The sequence below is a fragment of the Xenopus tropicalis genome, chromosome 9 (genome assembly GCF_000004195.4).
Source record: "Xenopus tropicalis strain Nigerian chromosome 9, UCB_Xtro_10.0, whole genome shotgun sequence".
Taxonomy (NCBI): Eukaryota; Metazoa; Chordata; class Amphibia; order Anura; family Pipidae; genus Xenopus; species Xenopus tropicalis.
This window is the reverse complement of record NC_030685.2, coordinates 18,478,735-18,493,391: the sequence shown is the minus strand read 5'-3', so window position 1 is coordinate 18,493,391 and position 14,657 is coordinate 18,478,735. Positions and strand designations below refer to the sequence as shown.

The 14,657-nt window shown below is 46.8% G+C and overlaps 1 protein-coding gene across 2 annotated transcripts in view; it reads left to right on the top strand.

Moving 5' to 3' along the window:
• The first annotated feature begins 10,930 nt into the window (after window positions 1–10,930).
• The window catches only part of epn2 (epsin2), a 37,463-nt gene continuing 33,736 nt past the window's right edge, over window positions 10,931–14,657 (top strand). The window contains exon 1 of one of the 2 annotated variants that reach the window (XM_031892601.1): window positions 10,931–11,284. The gene's annotated coding sequence lies outside the window, so the exon portion shown is untranslated. The remainder of the gene's footprint in view (window positions 11,285–14,657) is intronic. The other variant, NM_001006852.1, reaches the window with a different exon arrangement.

Below are 14,657 nucleotides of genomic sequence, written 5' to 3'. Positions count from 1 at the left end.
CACCATCTCTCCCACACATGAAGACATTTCTGGGCATGGTCATCTTTACGGGAAACTTTTTTTCCAATGATCTGTTCACTACATGAATGCTCCATAAATACAGTATTTGTAATAATGATGATGACAATGATGAAGCTGTAGGACAGGCTCTCTCAGTGCTGTAACTGCCATGTTTCCTTCCTGATCTGTATGCTGGAGATGCCACATATCAGCCCAGTAATGGGCTCTGTGCATTAAAAGGAGCAGTTAAAGGGGGCACTTTGCATGTTGATATGGCAGCTAATGGGTGGGTTTCTGATTGCCCTCCGCCCTAATCAATCCTAGAAACCACAGTTCCCGTATCAGGTTCTCACAAGCTGAGATTGCCTTGGGACCGCCGGGTCAGTGCAACCAATCCCCACCCCCTGGCCCGACTGATTAATCTTATTATCTGTCCATTAGCTGAGGCTGCTGGAGACACTAATTCAATGTTGTGTTTTATTGCCCAGGAAATGGAGAATAACAGGTCATCTGATGATGTGATCCCTAATACTTCTTCTTGTTAATCTCCCTCCATCATTTAGTGCCCTTGTATCTTGTCATCATGGTCATAAACGACGGAAAGCCTGAGCAAAAGCTTTTAGTGGTTTCTTCCATTGTTTTCTGTTATAATATAAAAAAATAATATATATATATAAATTTAAGAGCCCATTTAAAGAAATCTGGTTCTTGGAAATAGCAAAAAGGAGAATGCCAAGGCAAGCACTATGGTCACCCCTACACGTGAGATGCACACAGTAAGCCTTGTCATTGTTTTGTGATGTCTGTTTAAGAAAAAAGAATTAGAAGATAAACACTACATATAAATAGAGCACATTTTCCCTTTTGGGCTGGGCTGTAGTGCCGTGGGGAAAGCCCGTAGCGGCAAATACTTTGCAAATAGGAATGATCTCACGCAGGTTTGTACAGGGACTGTAGGCAAACAAGATGAGTGCTCTTTGTCCTCTCACACACACACAGAAATAAAGATAATACTACATGTCACCCCTTGTATTTCATTTACAGGCTGGAAAATATAACTAAAAAGCACCAATACTGGCACAAATGAGAGTATAATTAGTAACCCCAAATCCCACTAGGGTAACAGTCACCCTGCTATAGTTCCAGGGGTACCCAGGGCACAAATAAGCACTCACCCCAAATCCCCCCTAACTGGCCGTCAGGCTGGGCCCCCTTAGCCCATAACATGGTTACAGATATATAGAAACATTGGGGTAACAGTCACCCTGCTATAGTTCCAGGGGTACCCAGGGCACAAATAAGCACTCACCCCAAATCTCCCCCTAACTGGCCGTCAGGCTGGGCCCCCTTAGCCCATAACAAGGTTACAGATATATAGAAACATTGGGGTAACAGTCACCCTGCTATAGTTCCAGGGGTACCCAGGGCACAAATAAGCACTCACCCCAAATCCCCCCTAACTGGCCTTCAGGCTGGGCCCCCTTAGCCCATAACAAGGTTACAGATATATGGAAAGATTGGGGTAACAGTCACCCTGCTATAGTTCCAGGGGTACCCAGGGCACAAATAAGCACTCACCCCAAATCTCCCCCTAACTGGCCTTCAGGCTGGGCCCCCTTAGCCCATAACAAGGTTACAGATATATAGAAAGATTGGGGTAACAGTCACCCTGCTATAGTTCCAGGGGTACCCAGGGCACAAATAAGCACTCACCCCAAATCTCCCCCTAACTGGCCTTCAGGCTGGGCCCCCTTAGCCCATAACAAGGTTACAGATATATAGAAACATTGGGGTAACAGTCACCCTGCTATAGTTCCAGGGGTACCCAGGGCACAAATAAGCACTCACCCCAAATCTCCCCCTAACTGGCCTTCAGGCTGGGCCCCCTTAGCCCATAACAAGGTTACAGATATATAGAAAGATTGGGGTAACAGTCACCCTGCTATAGTTCCAGGGGTACCCAGGGCACAAATAAGCACTCACCCCAAATCTCCCCCTAACTGGCCTTCAGGCTGGGCCCCCTTAGCCCATAACAAGGTTACAGATATATAGAAAGATTGGGGTAACAGTCACCCTGCTATAGTTCCAGGGGTACCCAGGGCACAAATAAGCACTCACCCCAAATCTCCCCCTAACTGGCCCTCAGACTAGCCCCCTTAGCTGATGGTGATCCCTATCTCCCAAGAATTGGGATTTTCCAAAAATTAACCAATAAAAAAGATGCAGCATTAAAAATCTACCATGCGCAAGGAATGCGACGGTTGTACAGTTGAGTGCAATACAAAGCTGGGCAAAGCCATGGAACTGTTCGGCCACGTTTCTATGAATAGGCTGAGTGTGGGAGAGAATGTGAGACTTATAAAAGTAACACCCATAGTGATTGGAGAGGAGAGGACGAGTTGAAAACAATTATGTTCTTCTGTATGCGCTAATCAGGTACTACTGTCAGAAACTTCATTCCAGTAAACAATCCCATAGACACAAGGCTGATCCCAAATAAAATACTGAAAGAATTAAAGGGCCCCCAAGAACAAAACCCTGCTAATAATATCCCTTGTGCTGCTGTACCGAAAGTCCCACCTCTTGAGCTTTAGCGTTTTTGCTGTACCCCCTGTTGTTAATTATATAGTAAATAATGTACCCCCTACTATAAATTACAAGGATATTAGAAGTCACTGAGGGGTTCTGTGACCATATAAAGGCACAAGGCTGCAGGCTGAGTTATACAGGGAACTCTGAGTATCACTCATGTATTATAAGGGATAATGTACCCCCTACTGTAAATGATAAGGATATTAGCAGTCACTGAAGGGTTCTGTGCCCATATAAAGGCACAAGGCTGCAGGCTGAGATATACAGGGAACTCTGAGTATCACTCATGTATTATAAGGGATAATGTACCCCCTACTGTAAATGATAAGGATATTAGCAGTCACTGAAGGGTTCTGTGCCCATATAAAGGCACAAGGCTGCAGGCTGAGTTATACAGGGAACTCTGAGTATCACTCATGTATTATAAGGGATAATGTACCCCCTACTGTAAATGATAAGGATATTAGAGGTCACAGAGGGGTTCTGTGCCCATATAAAGGCACAAGGCTGCAGGCTGAGTTATACAGGGAACTCTGAGTATCACTCATGTATTATAAGGGATAATGTACCCCCTACTGTAAATGATAAGGATATTAGAAGTCACTGAGGGGGTTCTGTGACCATATAAAGGCACAAGGCTGCAGGCTGAGTTATACAGGGAACTCTGAGTATCACTCATGTATTATAAGGGATAATGTACCCCCTACTGTAAATGATAAGGATATTAGCAGTCACTGAGGGGTTCTGTGCCCATATAAAGGCACAAGGCTGCAGGCTGAGTTATACAGGGAACTCTGAGTATCACTCATGTATTATAAGGGATAATGTACCCCCTACTGTAAATGATAAGGATATTAAAGTCATTGAGGGGTTCTGTGAACTTTATAAAGACTGTTTAATAAAGATTTATAATAAATATCTTTCACTTAGTCATGTGTCACTGGTTACAACACTAAACATGTTTATAAGGTTATTCTTGGATATTCAGCCGTAATGGCACCATCACTGTGTATGTCACTCACACTACTGATTGGCAGGTCTCTGTATGGAAAATATACTTATATTTGTCACCCTCTGACATCACAGAGTTACAGATATACAGTTAAATATCACAGTATATTCAAGGCTCTTATATATATATTACAAATACAATGAAGGTCACTCTAAGCCTTAAGTCCAATCAACATCATATTTTCCCAGCATGCCTCAGGGATCATACTCAGCGTCTGTCATTTCTGTGTGTATTAAGGTAAGCTTCTTATAGGGCGGTAGAGATTTGTAAATACATAATACTGTCGACCTAAAGGGTACAGCCTCTCCTTCTGGCAATCGTTAGGATATCTAATAAATAAATAATATAAACAGTTAAACTACAAAACCCTGCAGCCTACAGTGGCTTTTATCTCCTGTAGGATGCTGGGAGTTGTAGTTTAATAGTCACTGCTACCATACTGCTTGCTTATAACACTATAGTCATCTACACTCCAGCAAACCATGGAGGAAGGTCAGGGAAGGGGTTGGCCCCATAAGGACTCCCATCATGCCTCCTCCCACGATATTCAGGGAGTGGTTAATGAATTGTGGCAGTGGGGTGCACCGACAAATATTTTTTATGATGGCTTGGGCCAGTCTCCTTTAACCATTACCTATTCCTAGAGCAACTAATCAGGCTTTTTCTTTCATTGCTCAATCTACACTGCACTAAATAAAAGCTAATTGCTGATTGGTTGCGATAAGTTCTTGCACTAGGGAAGGTTTACACCATACTAACATGCAACCTCAGCTGATCCAAACCATACAGTACAGGTATGGGATCCGTTATCTGGAAACCCTGTACCCAGAAAGTTCTGAATTACGGAAAGGCCATCTCCCATAGACTCCATTATAAGCAAATAATTCTAATTTTTAAAAATGATTTCCTTTTTCTCTGTAATAATAAAACAGTACCTGTACTTGATCCCAACTAAGATATAATTACCCCTTATTGGGGGCAGAACAGCCATATTGGGTTTATTTCATGGTTAAATGATTCCCTTTTCTCTGTAATAATAAAACAGTACCTGTACTTGATCCCAACTAAGATATAATTACCCCTTATTGGGGGCAGAACAGCCCTATTGGGTTTATTTAATGGTTAAATGATTCCCTTTTCTCTGTAATAATAAAACAGTACCTGTACTTGATCCCAACTAAGATATAATTACCCCTTATTGGGGCAGAACAGCCCTATTGGGTTTATTTCATGGTTAAATGATTCCCTTTTCTCTGTAATAATAAAACAGTACCTGTACTTGATCCCAACTAAGATATAATTACCCCTTATTGGGGCAGAACAGCCCTATTGGGTTTATTTAATGGTTAAATGATTCCCTTTTCTCTGTAATAATAAAACAGTACCTGTACTTGATCCCAACTAAGATATAATTACCCCTTATTGGGGGCAGAACAGCCCTTTTGGGTTAATTTAATGGTTAAATGATTCCCTTTTCTCAGTAATAATAAAAGAGAACCTGTACTTGATCCCAACTAAGATATAATTACCCCTTATTGGGGGCAGAACAGCCCTATTGGGTTTATTTCATGGTTAAATGATTCCCGTTATACAGAAGGCTGTCCTTTCCCCCCTCCCAGTCCCATCTGCCTGCTGCAATAGCTGGAAATGCTGGGAATTGTAGTTGAACAACAGCTGGTTAAGAAAACTGCTTTTTTATTTAATTCTCCCAAGGTGAAAGACTCCCAGGCAGGCACATACCGACTGGCTAAAAACAACACAAATCTTCACGTCAAATGGAGGCAGCCATGGTGGGACCGGACTGCCGGAGCACCAGAGAATACCCCAGTGGGCCAAGCCCATAGCCACAATAAAAAACACATAATGAGCCTTTTCAGTGTGAACAGTATGATGTAGAAAGTGCTAACCCGAGACAATTTGCAATTGGTCTTCATTTTTTATTAATTGCATTTTGAATTTTTTGAATTAGCTTTTTGTTTAGCAGCTCCAGTGTTTGAAATTTCAGCAGCTATCTGGTTGCTAGGATCTAATTTAACCTAGCAACCAGCCACTGGCTTGAATAAAAGACAGGAATATGAATAGAGGAGGGCCTAAATAGAAAGATAAATAATACAAAGCCTCACAGAGGAATAGTTTTGTTGCTGCTGGGGTCAGTATGTATGTATATCTTTATTTATAAAGTGCTACTTATGTACGCAGCGCTGTACAGTAGAATACATTAATACAAACAGGGGGTTTTAAAAATAATAACAGATAAATACAAAGTATAACAACAACAAATACAAGGTACAGTTGCAATAAGTTAAGAATCAAAGAGACAAAAGGATAGATGGTCCCCGTCCCGTAGAGCTTACAATCTAAATCAGTGACCCCCCCCATCTTAAACCTAGAAAGAGTCAAAAGAGGAAGGCAAATAATTCAAAAATGAAAACCAATTGAAATACTTGCCAAGAATAGACCATTCTATAACATACTAAAAGTTAAATTGAAGGTGACCTACCCCTGAAATGCACTTACAGGACAAAAATGGGGGCATTTTGTTAAAATATTTTGGTGAGTTACGGTGAAATTTAGCCATTTGCCCAATCCCTTGTGCCTCCAGTTGCTTTCGCTGTCCCTGCAACCCCTCTGACTCTGGCTAGCCAGCCCCTATCGTGCCAGTGTGTTTATGTGTGAAGCTAAGGGCGCTGATTAGCCCGCACAATGGTGCACAAAATACACAAATATTTGAATTCCCCCCCCCCCCAATGGCACAGTAACCGGTTTATTATGAACAGTTTCTTTATTCACCCAGTGACGCCCACTCCCCCAGTTCTGCTCTTGGAGTTATAGAGGCGTCGGCCTGCACAAAAGCCAAGAAAACAGACATTTGTGGCTCGTTTGATGAAATAGCAACAAAAAAAAGGAGCTTGGAACGAAAACAAACAATATGTGCATTTTATTGTGCTTAGTGGCGGTTACACCGTTGGCAGGTGTGCGGCACAGGTAGCGGTTTGGGGTCAGGCCTGGACTGGCAAATGCCGGAGGGGCTGCTGTAAGATGCAGGGCCGGAACTAGGGGTAGGCAGAAGAGGCAGCTGCCTAGGGCGCAACGATTGAGGGGCACCAGGCAGGTACCTCTCCTGCCTACCCCTAGTGCTACTTTGTCATTGCCTCCGCCGTGCCTTAGCGGTGGAGGCAATGACCGATCTAATCGCACCGCCCCCCCTGCACCTCCTCCTGTGCTTTGACGCGCATGCGCCGTTCGGGGGGGTGGGAAGGTGGGCGGAGTTGGCCAACCGTGTTGCCTAGGGCACCCGGATCGGCTTGGCCCCCCCCCGGTAAGATGCCATGGATTGATTGGGCTTATGGGGGGCTGGTTGGGCTTCTATGTACTGGAAATGCCAGGGCCTATTTTGATTCTGAGTCCAGACTTGTTAAGGGTATCTCAAAATGTAAAAAGACACTTCTTTATGTCCCCAACTTCTGGCAGTGAGAACTGGCTGGACAGAACCAGGATGGGACTGGACCGTCAGGACATTGGGAAAAAGACAAGTTGGGCCCCACACACCCAGGCCTGATCCCTGCCAGGAACTGCAAGGGCCCCCTACTTAATTGGTGCAGCCACATGGAGAAAGCTCAATGTGGAGGCGAAGAGGTTGAGACTTGGGTCGGTTGGGCCCTGGACACCTCAGTCCAACACTGGGCAGAGCTGCTGCTCCTCAGCACCACACACAGGCCAACACGGCGCATCATCAGAAGGGATTTGCAAACCTGCCCAATCCGTACCCGACCAGTGCCCATTTGGAATAGATCGTTTTGCTTGCCCTTAGAATCACTAATGCTTGGGTTTTCTCATGACTTGGTAGCTATTGGGGGCAGCACTGGAAAAAATACATTCTTTGAGGGTTTCCATCAGGCAAGTCGCTGACCCGCAACCCGACCTGGACTTGCCTACCCACATTGCCCCTTCTCCAGGCACCCAAGCCTACCTACTGCCCTACCTGCTACCCCAAAACCAAAACTGATGCCACCATGGGCTAGAAGTAAGAGGGGCAAATTCGAAATTAGTGCCTGTGATATAACCGGGTACCCAGGGTTGGTACCCATACACAGCGAGGGGATCAGGGATTTTTTGCCTGAAACCCTAGGCACCCATGGGTACCCACCCTGACCTAGGCAGGGTCAGACTGGGGTGTGTGAAGCTTACTGGGGCTGCTACCCCTGGGGCCCCCACACCCTCTGCATACACAAATGTCTAAAACTACAGAAAGAGATATTTTGGCTTGGTTGTTGTATTGCAAACCCCAATATCAATCAAGTTGGCCACTCCTGATTGGTCACTTTGCTTCCCCCCTCACTTTAGAGACTTTACTCTTTCTCTATTGCCACCCAGAGAGCTGTAATATCCTTTTCTCCAGCTGACTGATCTATTTAGATGCATCTATAATAATGGCCTATACCGGCAGGGTTCCATTTGGCCGCCCCATTTGTTTCTTGCCCAGTTCAGCAGAGCAAAGTGGGCGGAGCTACCCCAGGAAGGATTAGGTTGCTCATGGAGAGTGCGAATTGTGAGGGTTGCTAAATACACACAGACATATGGCCTGCAGCTACGGGAGCCTGAAGACTTCCTGTACAAACAAAGTGCATAGGCAGAGCTGTATGGAGGTCCCCTGGAATGCCATATGTTGGGGGGGGGGGGCACATATGGGCATCAGAACACTTCTATAACAACTGTATTTCAGTTCTGCCTCATAATGTTTTGTTTCATATTCAGTTCTGTATTGTGTACCCCCCCCCCCGCAAAATGTATATAATAAATCAAATTCACTGCTGGTTTCTAATGGAGTGAGCAGCGCTTCTAGGAGCGATTGGGGTGCACTGGGGCAATGTTGGGGGGCTTGCTTGCCTTGAATGGGGCGCAGAGGTTATCCAGTCGCCCCAGGAAGAAATGGAAAGGGAAATCATTCAGAACCACTAAATAAATAATAAAATAAGGAGGACCAATGGCAAAACTGCAGCCTCATCTGTCGGTGAACTTGCCCTTTTGTACAAGAGATTGGGAACGTTGGTGCCACAGAATGTGGGCAGGTAACATCAATGGGCGGCACCACTGCGCCTGGCACGGTCTCAGCTGCCTACTGCTCACTCCAACTCACACTCAGCTGCCTACTGCTCACTCCAACTCACACTCAGCTGCCTACTGCTCACTCCAACTCACACTCAGCTGCCTACTGCTCACTCCAACTCACACTCAGCTGCCTACTGCTCACTCCAACTCACACTCAGCTGTCTACTGCTCACTCTAACTCACACTCAGCTGCCTACTGCTGACTCCAACTTACACTCAGCTGCCTACTGCTCACTCCAACTCACACTCAGCTGCCTACTGCTCACTCCAACTCACACTCAGCTGCCTACTGCTCACTCCAACTCACACTCAGCTGCCTGCTGCTCACTCCAACTCACACTCAGCTGCCTACTGCTCACTCCAACTCACGCTCAGCCGCCTACTGCTCACTCCAACTCACGCTCAGCTGCCTACTGCTCACTCCAACTCACGCTCAGCTGCCTACTGCTCACTCCAACTCACACTCAGCTGCCTACTGCTCACTCCAACTCACACTCAGCTGCCTACTGCTCACTCCAACTCACACTCAGCTGCCTACTGCTCACTCCAACTCACACTCAGCTGCCTACTGCTCACTCCAACTCACACTCAGCTGCCTACTGCTCACTCCAACTCACACTCAGCTGCCTACTGCTCACTCCAACTCACACTCAGCTGCCTACTGCTCACTCCAACTCACACTCAGCTGTCTACTGCTCACTCTAACTCACACTCAGCTGCCTACTGCTGACTCCAACTTACACTCAGCTGCCTACTGCTCACTCCAACTCACACTCAGCTGCCTACTGCTCACTCCAACTCACACTCAGCTGCCTACTGCTCACTCCAACTCACACTCAGCTGCCTGCTGCTCACTCCAACTCACACTCAGCTGCCTACTGCTCACTCCAACTCACGCTCAGCCGCCTACTGCTCACTCCAACTCACGCTCAGCTGCCTACTGCTCACTCCAACTCACGCTCAGCTGCCTACTGCTCACTCCAACTCACACTCAGCTGCCTACTGCTCACTCCAACTCACACTCAGCTGCCTACTGCTCACTCCAACTCACACTCAGCTGCCTACTGCTCACTCCAACTCACACTCAGCTGCCTACTGCTCACTCCAACTCACACTCAGCTGCCTACTGCTCACTCCAACTCACACTCAGCTGCCTACTGCTCACTCCAACTCACACTCAGCTGCCTACTGCTCACTCCAACTTTTATCTTCTCTTGTTCACTTACATTCCAACTCAGCTGCTTACTGATCACTCCATCTCATACCCAGCCCTTTCCTACTCATCTCTCCTATACTCATAGTCTGCTCTCTCTTTCTTACTCCAACTCATACTTGATTACTTACATTGACACTCAGCTGCCTACTGCTCACTTCATCTCATCATACTCCTCAGCTTTCTCCTGCTCATTCCAACACATACCTCTCTTCTACTCATGTTCTGCCCCTCCTGTTTCTTCCATCTCATGCTCAATCCCCTAGTGCTAATTCCAACTTATACTCAGCTCTCCTGCACTCATACTCAGCTCCCTCCTGCACTCATACTCAGCTATCCTGCACTCATACTCAGCTCTCCTGCACTCATACTCAGCTCTCCTGCACTCATACTCAGCTCTCCTGCACTCACACTCAGCTCCCTCCTGCTCGCTTCCATTTACACTCAGCTCCCACAAGTTCACTTACAGCAGTTGAGCAATTCTGAGCTGCCCTCAGGTTCCTCCCTCACAGCCTCCCGGGGCAGCTAAGGGCAGCAGACCAGGGATGCAGGAGGGCCGCGGAAGGTGTAAATTCCTGGCTGCTGTGAGTTTGGATTGCAAGCTCCTGGGACAGAGTACATGCAAAGCCCGAGTTATTACAGTAAAGATGGCCCGTATAACCTTGGGGCCTGAGTAATAGATAAGTCATGGGAGTCTAACCTGCACCTCAGGGATGTCTGAACTGCAACTCTCTAAATCGTTCCAACAATGATTGGGACCTGGAGCTGCAGTTCAACAGCTGGAGGGCTGCTGGTTGGACCGCCCAGATATATATATTTCAGTAGGTAGCAGCAGGGATACAGAATAGGTAGTTTGTTGCTTCTCCCCCCTCCCCCAGGGGGCGCCGGTAATGCTGGGGGCAATATGATAATGTGACACCCACACAGACGGGAGCAGACAGGAGCTCCTTCCCTGGCCCTCTCTCCGCTCCCCCTCCCTCCCTTCCAGGCTCTTGTTTCTCCCCCCTCCCTTCTCTCCTCCCCTCATCCTCCCTCCCTGGCCGCCTCTCATCTCCCTGCCGCCGGGCTGGGGCAGTACAGACACCCGATCCAGTGCGCAGCAGTGGCCCCAGCGCTCCTGTGTGTAACAGTGGCCCCAGCGCTCCTGTGTGTAACAGTGGCCCCAGCGCTCCTGTGTGTAACAGTGGCCCCAGCGCTCCTGTGTGTAACAGTGGCCCCAGCGCTCCTGCGCTCCCCCAGCGGCCCCTCCGCACTGCTCTCACCTTGAGCCGGTAGGGGTGGGAGAGGGAAGACCCCCAGTTCCCTGCTGGAGGCTGGAGCACCCCTGACGCCCTGGGAAGGAGAAAGCTCAGTCCGGGGTAAGTGCCTGTTGCTCTATGGGTCTGGGGAGGTCTGTGTATTGGGGACCCCCTGTAGGACTCTCCTAATCCCCCAGTAACCCCTTCCTGGCAGTGTAGCTGCTTCTGTACAGGGGCCTGTTGCATGAGATGAGTAACACAAGAGGCCTCTTGCTATGGGTGTGGGATCCCTCCCCTGTGCCCCAAATTCATTCCTGGATTCCCATATGTGCCATGGAGCTGCTGCTCCCTCCTGTGGCACCTTGGCACCCATCACCCTCCGGCTGCAGTGCCAGTTCTATTCCCTGTGGGTGCCCTGTCCCTCTGGCTGGGCTCTGTATCAGCTGCTAAGTGCTCTGCAATACTACATGAGACTGGTGTAGCAATGCCAGGACTAATGCCAGGACTAGTGCCAGGGAGAGGGCAAGGCTGGCAGGGGTATGGCCCAGAGGGTACATGGCTAAAGGGGGGTGGGGAATGCAGCAGAACTAAGTAGTGAGTATTAGGGGCATTGTGCATGACCTATTGTCAGGGGCTTTCATCTTGTGCCTCCTGCAAAGGAACAAACTCCCGGCCTCCCACCCCCGGACCCCCCTCCTCCCCTCTTTGCAATTTGGCCTTTTAAATTCACTTCTGTTGTGAGTAGAACCACATGGGACTGTAACAGGACACTTAGTCCCATCAGAAGCTCTGCTGGTGCATTGCTTTACATGTGTGCCCCGCTGTGTGTGAGTCTGTGTGTTAGTGTGTGTGTGCGTGTAAGTGTGTGTAAGTGTGTGTGTGTGTAAGTGTGTATGTGTGTGTGTGTGTAAATGTGTGTGTGTGTAAGTGTGTGTGCGTGTGTAAGTGTGTGTGTAAGTGTGTGCGTTTAAGTGTGTGTGTAAGTGTGTGTGCGTGTAAGTGTGTGTAAGTGTGTGTGCGTGTAAGTGTGTCTAAGTGTAAGTGTGTGTGTAAGTGTGTGTGTGTGTAAGTATGTGCGTGTAAGTGTGTGTGTAATTGTAAGTGTGTAAGTGTGTGTGTAAGTGTGTGTGTGTAAGTGTGTGTGTGTAAGTGTGTGTGTAAGTGTGTGCGTGTAAGTGTGTGTGTGTAAGTGTGTGCGTGTAAGTGTGTGTGTAAGTGTGTGTGCGTGTAAGTGTGTGTGCGTGTAAGTGTGTGTGTAAGTGTGTGTGTGTGTAAGTGTGTGTGTAAGTGTGTGTAAGTGTGTGTGCGTGTAAGTGTGTGTGCGTGTAAGTGTGTGTGTGTGTAAATGTGTGTGTAAGTGTGTGTGTGTAAGTGTGTGTGTGTGTGCGTGTAAGTGTGTGTAAGTGTGTGTGTGTGTAAATGTGTGCATGTAAGTGTGTGTGCGTGTAAGTGTGTGTGTGTGTAAGTGTGTGCATGTAAGTGTGTGTGTGTGCGTGTAAGTGTGTGTGTGTGTAAGTGTGTGCGTGTATGTGTGTGTGTAAGTGTGTGTGTAAATGTGTGTGTGTAAGTGTGTGCGTGTATGTGTGTGTGTAAGTGTGTGTGTAAATGTGTGTGTGAGTGTGTGTCTGCGCCTCCAAACTATTCGCCTGAAGTTTAAAAATACAAAGCGAGCCTCAAAAAAAACCTGCAGAATGACAACTCTTTTTTTGGGAGTGGAGCAAAATTAAAGGGGCAGTTCACCTTTAAATTAACTTTACATATGATGCAGACATTGATATTCTAAGCCAATTTGCAGTTGGTCTATATTTTTATTTTTTTGGGGTTTTGTTCAACAGCTCTCTGGTCTGGTATTTTAGCAGCTGTCTGTTTGCTATGGTGCAGTTTACCCTAGCAACCAGACAGTTGTTTGAACAAGAGTTGGGAATATGAATAGAGGAGGGCCTAAACTGAAAGATAAGTAGTACAAAGTAACAATAAATAAAGCCTCACAGAGCAGTCCTTTTTAGATGCAGGAGTCAGAGGAGAAAGGCAAATAATTAAAAAACTTTAAAAAAAAATACATAATAAAGACCAATTGCAAAGTTGCTAGGAAAGCAATCACATTTTGGGGTATAATATTGACCTTTAGGCCCATGGCACAGGGGACATATTCTCTACCAGTCGATTGAAAAGGGTCCAAATGGCTTCATTCTGAAGAATACTGAGAATACAGGGAATAAGCCCCCTCCCCCCCCACGTGCACCGCGGGCCTTGTTACAAAGCTGTAATTGCATGTAACCTGCTACGCGGGCACCGGCGCCAACTTTATAACAGTTCACAAAAGTTATATTTATAATTGCAAAAGCTGTTTTGCACTTATAAGGAGAAAATTGCTGACACGGTGCATATTTTTTCCATTGTAGACTTTTTATGACTGAGTGGGAACTGTCCAATCCCTGCTTTTCTTCATGGGTGGGGCAGAGGTGTGACCCTGAAGGGCCTGCCTCTTACATGGCCAAGATGAGGGGTCCCCAGACTTTTTTACATGTGAGTCACGTTCGAATGTAAGCATAAAATGATTCCTGGGGTGCCAAATAAGGGCTGTGATTGGCTATTTGGTGTCCCCTATGTGGGCTGGCAGCCTACAGGGGGCTCTGTTTGTCAGTATACTGGGTTTTATGCAAACAAAACTTACCTCCATGCCGGGAATTCAAAAATAAGCCCCTCTTTTAAGGCCACTGGGAGCAACATCCAAGGGGTTGGGGAGCAACATGTTGCTGATGGACCACTGGTTGGAGATCACTGGCCAAGTTAGAAAGTTTGGTGATGTAGGAGAGCTGCAGAGTGCAGTGCTTTCCAAACTGTGGGGTTCAGACTGCCTTTTGGGGTGAGATTTGGTGTAATGTGTATTTGTTTCTCCTTGATACCCCTGAAAACCAAGCTTGAAGGTCCGTCAGGGTGAGATTTGGGGTGAAATGTTATTTGCTGCCCTAGATATTTTTGAAACTGTGACTGGTTGACTGATACACCCATATTGTCCCATATCTGGTACCTTCTTACGATATAATGGGGTTCCTGACCAAAGGCTGGACCTCCAAGTGGAACTGACGTATACAATGAAGCTTATGTGGAAATGGGTGGAGGTTTTTGTAGAGGCTGAGAATATATAAGGTTACTGAAGTGGAACTGTATTACCATCCAGGAAAGGTCTCAGGGCAGTTCTAGGGTGAGGCTGAGAGGGTCTTCCTGTGGGATTCTGGGGAGATGAAAATGATTTAAGAGGTTGAGTAAATAAACACCAATGGGGGAGGAAAGGGACCAAGAGAAAAAGTAAAAGAAGTTCATGGGCCAAGCTTATCAGACCTAGATCAGGGCTGTCCAACTGGATGCCAGATGTGAATCTCCATGAGATTTTTGGGCCCTCAGATTATTTATTGACCTCTTGGCGTGACATCATCATAATCATAATCTGGTCCAGAAACAAAGTTTAGTGATTAATTTGTTGTTTATTTGG